The 9,680-nt window shown below is 36.9% G+C and overlaps 1 pseudogene; it reads left to right on the forward strand.

Moving 5' to 3' along the window:
• Positions 1-2,021: 2,021 nt before the first annotated feature.
• LOC101281003 (polypeptide N-acetylgalactosaminyltransferase 11-like) lies at positions 2,022-5,786 on the forward strand (annotated as a pseudogene).
• The last annotated feature ends 3,894 nt before the right edge of the window (positions 5,787-9,680 follow it).

Here is a 9,680-nt window from a genome sequence, read left to right on the forward strand (position 1 = left end):
TGTTATTGCCAATTAATTATTTGATTGTGTTTACTGCGTCCTGAGATTTTTTTTTTTTTTGCAGTACGCGGGCCTCTCACTGTTGTGGCCTCTCCCATTGCGGAACACAAGCTCCGGGCGCGCAGGCCTAGAGACCATGACTCACGGGTCTAGCCGCTCCGCGGCATGTGGGATCTTGCCGGACCGGAGCATGAACCCGTGTCCTCTGCATCAGCAGGCGGACTCTCAACCACTGTGCCACCAGGGAAGCCCCGTCCTGAGATTTTTTAAATGACCTTGGAGTATCATTCAAGACAGTATCCTCAAGCAAGTAGATCTCTACTAACAATTATGCCCATAATCCTAAAGCTCCATGTTACCAGTTTAGCAGATCCTCGTTGAAAAATAATTTCTGTACAGTGGTGCTACATTGCTCCTAAGACCCTACACTAATTACTGCAGGGATTATAAAAAGACCAAGACACCAGTATTGTGCCCACCTAACTCTGGAAGTAAGGAAAATCAAACGTATACAAATGACTATAACAGTATTTATAATCAATAAGATCTGTGTGTGCTCTATAAACAATAAAGAGCTATACAAAAGCAAATAAATTGTTGTTTCTCTGTTATTATTTAAAGTAGGGAGAAATAACATTTTAAAGGTATTTGAGAGGAGCAACTAATTTTCCTGGTAGAGGATAGTTGGTTAACTAGTTAGCTAGTTAAATTGTTTATGTGTTTGGGATCTTAAAGAGTAATAGATATTTTTCATTAGCAGTTATTTGATGGGAATTACATTCTAGTTTAAAGGAAAGAATGACCAAAAAACATAGTGGCAGGAAAGCAATGGTTTGTTTTGAGCCAAACTAAGCCAGTTTAGCTAGAGTTTTGAATTATAGAAGAAAGCATCTCTGAGAAAAGCATGGATCTTGAAATGAGGGAGTGTTATTAAATACCAAGAGAATATGTTTATGCCCCATTTCAGGAGCTTTGATAAATTATAAATATTGTTGAGCAAGGAAGTAGCATGACCAGAACAATGACTAATGAAGATATTTTGGCAGCACAGTAGTAAATGATAGCATACCAAAGTGGAATATGAGTGGAGAAGTAAAAGGGTTGAATAGTGTCTCATGAAAAATCATGTCCACCCAGAACCTTAGAATGTGACTTTATGTAGAAAATGTTATTAATTAAGGATCTCAAAATATAATCATCTTGGATTTAGGATAGGCCCAAAATGCTATGACCAGCAAGTGTCCTTAGTAAGATACAGAGAAACACAGAAAAGAAGGTGATGTGAAGATGGAGGCAGATTGGAGTACTGTATTTGCAAACCAAGGTATGTGAAGGACTGCCTGCAATCACCAGAAGCTAGGAGAGAGGCATCAGATGGTTTCCCCCTCCCAGAGCTACAGGAAGGAACCAACCCTGCTGACATTTTGATCTCTAGCTCTGTTCTCCTGAACTAAGAGAGAATAAACTTTGTTTTAAGCCACCTGAGTTGTGGTCATTTGTTATGGCAGCCCTAGAAGACCAATAGAAAAAAGACATCCAGGGGAAGCATAATGAAGATCTGAACTAGAGGGAAAGGAAGTGGAAATAGAAGGGAGCACGTGGACACACTACTTACTGTAAAGTTTATGTGTCTGAGACCCTCACTTGGGCACCCTCCTCCAAGGCTTGTACCAAATTATATATTAATAATTTGGAATTCTTTCATTAAATAAAACCCCCATATCATATAAAGTACAAAGTCTAGACTAGTCCTTATATACATAACACCACAACTAACCTATTCAAGTAGGCTGGAGTGTAAGAGTCTAACTTTTCTAATCCAACAATCTCAGAGGCTGGTGGTATTTTTTATCAGAAATGGTAAATTTAAATTTAGAAAAAGAGCTTTTGGAGAACTAAATAAAAATGATGTTTCTGAACAAATTGTAATGTACTTATCCTACAAGACCCAGTCTGGTGCTGGATTTGGCCTGCAGTCTATAGTTTGCTGACCTCTGGTGCAAAGAAACAAGCGTAATACAATGTGGTAAGTGGTAAAATAGGGGTATGTGCAAAGTGCAAAACGGGCACATGGTGAGAGAAGCAGTTTATTGCCATTGTGTACTGGGAAAGTCTTTCTAGCTCCTACTGTGAATTGGGTTTACTTGGTCTTTTTCGGAAAAAAAAAAAAAAGAAAACAAAGAAGAAGAAGAAGTTTGTTGACCTGTGGTTTAGGCCACAAGCTCCACAAGGAAACGGCTGCATTGTGTGTTCCCCTTTGTATCCACGGTGTTGACTACAGAGTACATCAGATAGATGCTCATTCATCTTGAAAAATGGAAAACCTGAGTCTTGGATACTGATGGGCACTCAAATGCAGATATAAAGCAGGTGTTAAACATATGAATCTCGATCTCAGGAAAAAATATTGAGGTTGGCAACATGGTATTAGGTAATCAACACAGATGGAATTGCTGAAACTCTGGTATTGACTGAGAGCCTGGAGGGGAGGGTAAGACCTGAGGATGAACTTTGATACTTACAAGAACCATGTTGGTTGCTGTGATGAGTATAGAGAGGCATTTTAGATATACTAACTGTAGAGTCAAAAGAGATACTTTAAATAAATATGCTCAATAAGTTGGTGAAATGGAACTTTATTGTAACTCTGACTTTCTCTGGCTTTTTCTTGTTTGGCCCATCACTTACAGGAAATGTCAAGTGATTCTGAAGACCACCTGGAGTTGCTTTAACTTCAATCCCCTGAGAAGCCTCAGAAGGTCAAGTATTATCTCCTACTGCTTCTCAGATGCCTTTACATCGTACTGAGTTCCTAGTTAATCTTCCCCATTCCTGTAAAATTCACCTGTGCCACTGCTCTAGGAAGAAATGACACACATTCTTTCAATTTTGGAAACTGAGCTTTTCCTCATACACTCAAGGGGATAATTCCACATTTTGAAAACAGGTTTAAAAATATTGAAAGCTATAAAGATTAGAATAGCTCTTTGAAAATTCTCTAAAAGCACATTAAGTGGTAATAATGTACATGGTCTTAAAAATATATATGAATTTAGATTTCAAAAATAAAGTAAGAAATCATTTTAAGTGAATTTAGAGATACACATAAAACATGATATAGTATATAAAAAACACACACTTATGAATGTACACATATAGAAACCTAAATGCCCACATATACACACAAGTTCCATTTGTGTTCATTACTGATAACAGTTCAACAATAGCAATACAAGCATTAACTGAGATCTTACTGTATGCTAAGGATGAACTAGGTCACTCTAAATATTAGTTTCTTTACCCTACCAACAACTCTGTGAGGTAGATAATAATATTTTTACATTTTTCAATTGCTACTTTGTATAGCTTATACAAATAAAATGTTAAAGGAGTCTAAAAATAAAGCAAAAACTTACTATTCAATTTACTTCAATAAATTGTTTATTTAGCATCTTCTATCTTCTAGTCAGTGTGTCACATGCTTAGACAGAATGCCTTACTTCTGCATAAGAAAGATATATTAATGCAGTCATAGGCATCAAAGGAGCTGTGTGCCCCCAAGGAGAATAACAGTCTCCATGCTAGAAGACAGAAACTAAACTGTACAAAATTTTTCAAAAGGGAGATTTTCAGCTTCTTAAAAACAAACAAACAAACAAAAAACAACCCAATATCCAGTTACCAATGAAACACTGTTAGTTTTCATTTTTCCTTATTCTAGCTTCCATGTAGATCTTGGCTCTATCTTTTGTATTTCAAATAACCCCTGGTTCAGTTCAAAATGGGATCAAGAGAGGAGTGGAAGTGTGCAAATTTCTTCCCTGCTATTTCCCAAGACATGCTTTTAATTCCTGCTTAATTTTCAGAGCCTGACTGCTAATCTCTTTGGGGAAAAAAAAAAAAAAAAAAAAACGGTGAGAGTTGGGGTGTGAGGCCCCAGGGCCTGGGTGGGTTGGTGGCTGCCACCATGTCCTTGCCTGTGTGATGCTGGGCTTCAAGGCAGCCCAGTCCTGCCTGGCTGGGGCCACAACAGCTGTGACAGCTGCTACAGAGAGGAAGGAGAATGCCACAGCCCTAGTTTGGGAGTCATGAGTATACCTTTCCAGGATCTTCACCCTGATGGAGAACCTGGAAGTAAAGCCTACAGAACGCACCCCCTGAAGTTCTGTGGGCTTTACATCCACACCCCTCAGGCTACACCCTGGAGTTTTTCACTCTCACTGGTCTACACTCAGCCTCCAGCACCAGGTTTTGGTTCACAGCTTCTGCTCCAGGAAATTGAAAAAGGCCTTTCAGCTCTGCTAGGTCAATAGTGGGAAGTGTCACAGTCTGATATTTCTGTTGGGTGCCTTTTTATGTCTGTGTCCTGTACGGTTTTTCTTTTTGTTTGTTTCATCTTCAGTGAAGTGACTCAGCTGCTTAAGAATGTGTCCATCAAGGGGTCTGGGCCTCTTGTATCACTCCCCCCCACCCCAAATTCTATCCCTGTTTCATTCCAAGTCTGGTATTAGAGTCATAATTAAATGCAAACAAAATTGTGATATGATAGATAATCATATTGAAGATCCAGAAGAAGGCAATGTGAAATTCTCTTCTGAACTGGATATGATTTTTAATGAGAGTGATCAGGAATTGTGATACTTAGGCTATCAGAAACATGCCTTTATATGATTATTAGTAACTACTTGGGCAGTCATGGAGATTTGTCAGACACAAGGAGTGAAGCATGTGAAAAAAGTGTTGTCTGACTGGTTTGGATTGTCTAGTCAAAGAGACACTAAGCCACTAGTGTTGTTATTTGTTTCTATAATGAAGCTTTGTTGGCCTTGCACAGAGGCATAGATGGCACACCAGCACATCATCTCCATGAAATCATCTTTGTGGATAATGATAGTGACTTTAGTGATTTAAATGGAGAGCTAGATGAATATGTCCAAAATAAGAAATACAAGTGTGAGGGATTGATTGGAGGAAGAATGATTGGAGCAACCCATGGTCTAAGAGAACTTCTGGTGTTTCTGGAGTGCAACTGTGAGGTGAATGTGATACAGCTGCAGCCTTTGCTGGCTGTTATCCAGGAGAACCAGCAGACCATGGCTTGCCCAGTGATTGTTATCATCAGTGTGGATGCACTCACCAATGGCTCACTGTCGTCTATGATACAGGAAGGATTTAGCTGGGGGACACACTTCAAGAGGGATCTTGCTCCCATTTCTGAGCTAGGAAGACCAGAAGGAGCTCCTGCCTCAATAAAGTCACCTATAAGGGCTGGAGAATTGTTTGCCAGGAACAGATGCTATTGCAATGAATTGGACAGTGTGACAGTGGCATGGATTTCCGGGAAGGAGAAAATGTGGAAATATCATTTAGGATCTGAATGTGTGCAGGTAAGCTCTTTATTATTCCTTGCTCTATTATAAGAGATGTTTTCTGAAAAAGGTAATCATATGGATCTCCTGAAGGCTAGGACACCATGACACATAACTCCTTCAGGTTGGCACATGTTTGGCTGAATAAATATAAAAAAGTATTATATTTCCTTAAAATGTGATCTGAGGACCAACAGCTAGGCAAATAACCATGAGTGTGTTGAATTGAGAAAAAAATTGAGTTGTAAATTATTTAAATGACATCTGGAACGTACTTACCCAGAAATGCATATATCAACACAAGGACAATTTGAAAGTGGACAAAATAAGTGTGAGAAAAAGCAGTTAAGAAACTGTTGCTTAGCCCAGAGAAGAATCAGAGGAAACAAGAGGAGACCTGAGGAGACTCTGATGTAAGTCAGGATTTGGTTACCTCACACTATGTGCTGGAAATTTTTAAAAAATTTTTATTGCGGTATAGTTGATTTACAATGTTATGTTAATTTCAGGTATACAGCAAAGTGAATCTGTTATACATATGTATATATCTATCCACTCTTTTTTAGATTATTTTCCCATTACAGAGTACTGAGTAGAGTTCCCTGTGCTATACAGTAGGTCCTTATTAGTTATATATTTTATATATAGTAGTGTGTAATGTCATTCCCAATCTTCCAATTTATCCCTCCCCTCCTTTACCTTCCCCTACCCCAGGTAACCATACGTTTGTTTTCTACATCTGTACCTCTATTTCTGTTTCATAGATAAGTTCATTTGTACACATTTTTTTTTAGATTCCACATATAAAGCGATATCATGTTTGTTTTTCTCTGTCTGACTTATTTCACTCAGTATGACAATCTCTAGGTCCATCCATGTTGCTGCAAATGGCATTATTTTGTTCTTTTTTATGGCTGAGTAATATGACATTGTATATATGTACAGCATCTTCTTTATCTATTCCTCTGTTGATGGACATTTAGGTTGCTTCCATGTCCTGGCTATTGTAAAAAGTGCTGCAATGAATACTGGGGTGCATGTATCTTTTTGAATTATGGTTTTCTCTGGATATATGATAAACAAAATTGATAAACATTTAGCCAGACTCATCAAAAAAAAAAAAAAAAGGAGAGGACCCAAATGAATAAAATTAGAAATGAAAATGGAGAAGTTAGAATGGACACCACAGAAATACAAAGGAACATAAGAGATTACTACAAGCAACTCTATGCCAATAAAATGGACAACCTAGAAGAAATGAGCAAATTCTTAGAAAGATACAACCTTCAAGATTGAACCAGGAAGAAATAGAAAATTTGAACAGACCAATCACAAGTACTGAAATTGAAACTGTGATTAAATATAACACAACAAACAAAAGTCCAGGACCAGATGGCTTCACAGGAGAATTATATCAAACATTTAGAGAAGAGCTAACCCCTATTCTTCTGAAACTCTTCCAAAAAATTGCAGAGGAAGGAACACTCCCAAGATCATTCTATGAGACCACCATCACCCTGATACAAAAAACAGACAAAGATATCACACAAAAAAGAAAATGACAGGCCAATATCACTGATGAACATAGACACAAAAATCTTAAATAAGTACTAGCAAACCAAATCCAACAACACATTAAAAGGATCATACACCATGATCAAGTATGATTTATCCCATGGAGGCAAGGATTTTTCAATATCTGCAAATCAATCAGTGTAATACACTACATCAACATTTTTTATTCTTTTTTAAATTAATTTTTATTGGAGTTGTTTTACAATGTTGTGTTAGTTTCTACTGTACAGCAAAATGAATCAGCTATACATATACATATATACCCTCTTTGTTGGATTTCCTTCCCATTTAGGTCACCAGAGTGCATTAAGTAGAATTACCTGTGCTATATGTTACGTTCTCATTAGTTGTCTATTTTATATATAGAATCAATAGTGTATATGCATCAATCCCAATCTCCCAATTCCTCCCACGCCTCCTTTCCCTCTTGGTATCCATACAGTTGTTCTCCATGTTTGTGTCTCTATTTCTGCTTTGCAAATAAGATCATCTATACCATTTTTCTAGATTCCACATATATGCATTAATATATGATACTTGTTTTTTTCTTTCTGACTTACTTCACTCTGTATGACACTCTCTAGGTCCATGCACATCTCTACAAATGACCCAATTTTTTCCTTTTAATGTCTGAGTAATATTCCATTGTATATATGTATACATCTTCTTTATCCATTCACCTGTTGATGGACACTTAGGATACTTCCATGTCCTGGCTATTGTGAATAGTGCTGCAATGAACATTGGGGTGCATGTGTCTTTTTTAATAATGATATTCCCTGGGTATATGCCCAAAAGTGGGATTGTTGGGTCATATGGTAGCTCTATTTTTAGTTATTTAAGGATTCTTCATACTGTTTTCCATAGTGGCTGTATCAATTTACATTCCCACCAACAGTACTTCAAAACTACAGTAATCAAGACAGTATGGTACTGGCGCAGAAACAGAAATATAGATCAGTGGAACAGAATAGAAAGCCCAGAGGTAAACCCACACGGCTCTGGCCACCTAATCTATGACAAAGGAGGCAAAAATATATAATGGAGAAAAGACTGTCTCTTCAATAATTGGTGATGGGAAATCTGGACAGCTACATGTAAAAGAATGAAATTAGAATGCTCCCTAACACCATACACAAAAATAAACTCAAAATGGATTAAAGACCTAAGTGTAAGGCCAGACACTATAAAACTCTTAGAGGAAAACATAGGCAGAACACTCTTTGACATAAATTGCAGCAAGATCTTTTTAGACTCACCTTTTAGAGTAATGAAAATAAAAACAAAAATAAACAAATGGGACCTAATACATCAACAAATTGAAGAATAAAAACATATGATCATCTCAATAGATGCAGAGAAAGCTTTTGATAAAATTCAACACCGACTTATGCTAATAACTCTCCAGAAAGTGAGCATAGAGGGAAACTACCTCAACATAATAAAGGCCATATATGATAAATCCACTGCAAACATCATTCTCAATGGTGAAAAAGTAAAAGCATTTCCTCTAATATCAGGAACAAGATAAGGATATCCATTCTTGCTGCTATTATTCAACATAGTTTTGGATATCTTATCCTAGCCACAGCAATCAGAGAAGAAAAAGAAATAAAAGGAATCAAAATTGGAAAAGAAGAAGAAAAGCTGTCATGTTTGTAGATGACACGATTCTCTACATAGAAAACCCTAAAGATGCTACCAGAAAACAACTACAGCTCATCAATGAATCTGGTAAATTTGAAAGATACAAAATTACTACACAGAAATCCCTTGCATTCCCATACTCTAACAATGAAAGATAGAAAGAGAAATCAAGGCAACAATCCCATTTACCATTGCATCAAAAAGAATAAAATACCTAGGATTAAACTTACCTAAGGAGGCAAAATACCTATACTCAGAAAACTAAAAGATACTGATGAAAGAAATAAAATATGACACAAACAGATGGAGAGATATACCATGTTCTTGGATTGGAAGAATCAATATTGTGAAAATGACTGTACGACCCAAAGCAATCTACAGATTCAGTACAATCCTTATCAAATTACCAATGGCCTTTTTCACAGAATTAGAAAGAAATTTACAATTTGCTAGAATTTTTTGTTTGGAAAGTAGGATATAAGTGGTACTGCATTAAAAACAAACAAATAAAAGATCCTAGTTCCATCCATTGCTTCATATCCATTAGAGTTCTATTGTGTGAAAGAAAGTTTAGCAAACCCTAAGTATTCAAAGATGAGTAAGACTAAGCTTGTTTCCCCAAAGAACATACAGCATACCATAGGAGACAAATAAGCAGATGATCATGCTGCTGTTCATTCAATCACTAGGAGTCAAGGCAAAGAGGGAAATACAGGATGACTCCCACAGGATGGGAATAAATGTTGACTTCAACAAAAAAAAAATGGCAGGGTGTAGTGGAAGAACACAGCTGGCAAGGAAGATGATGAATTAGAAAGTGAAAGACAAAACACAAATTTTGTGGTGCATTTAAAACATTTTTTGGAAGAAATTAATATATCTAGAGGAGTATTACATCAATAGGTTTACAGCTATAGAAGCTATTAGAGCTGAAGATAAAGGCTTCCGTGTCATCCCAATCTGGTAGGGAGACATTATGACGCAAAATGGAATGGAATAAAAAGACACACTTTGCGTAAGTTTACAATGTAGTGAGGGATTGATTTAGAATGTATTGTGTGTGACCTTTCACAAATCACTTCACTTTTG

Source organism: Orcinus orca, chromosome 18 (genome assembly GCF_937001465.1).
Source record: "Orcinus orca chromosome 18, mOrcOrc1.1, whole genome shotgun sequence".
Taxonomy (NCBI): Eukaryota; Metazoa; Chordata; class Mammalia; order Artiodactyla; family Delphinidae; genus Orcinus; species Orcinus orca.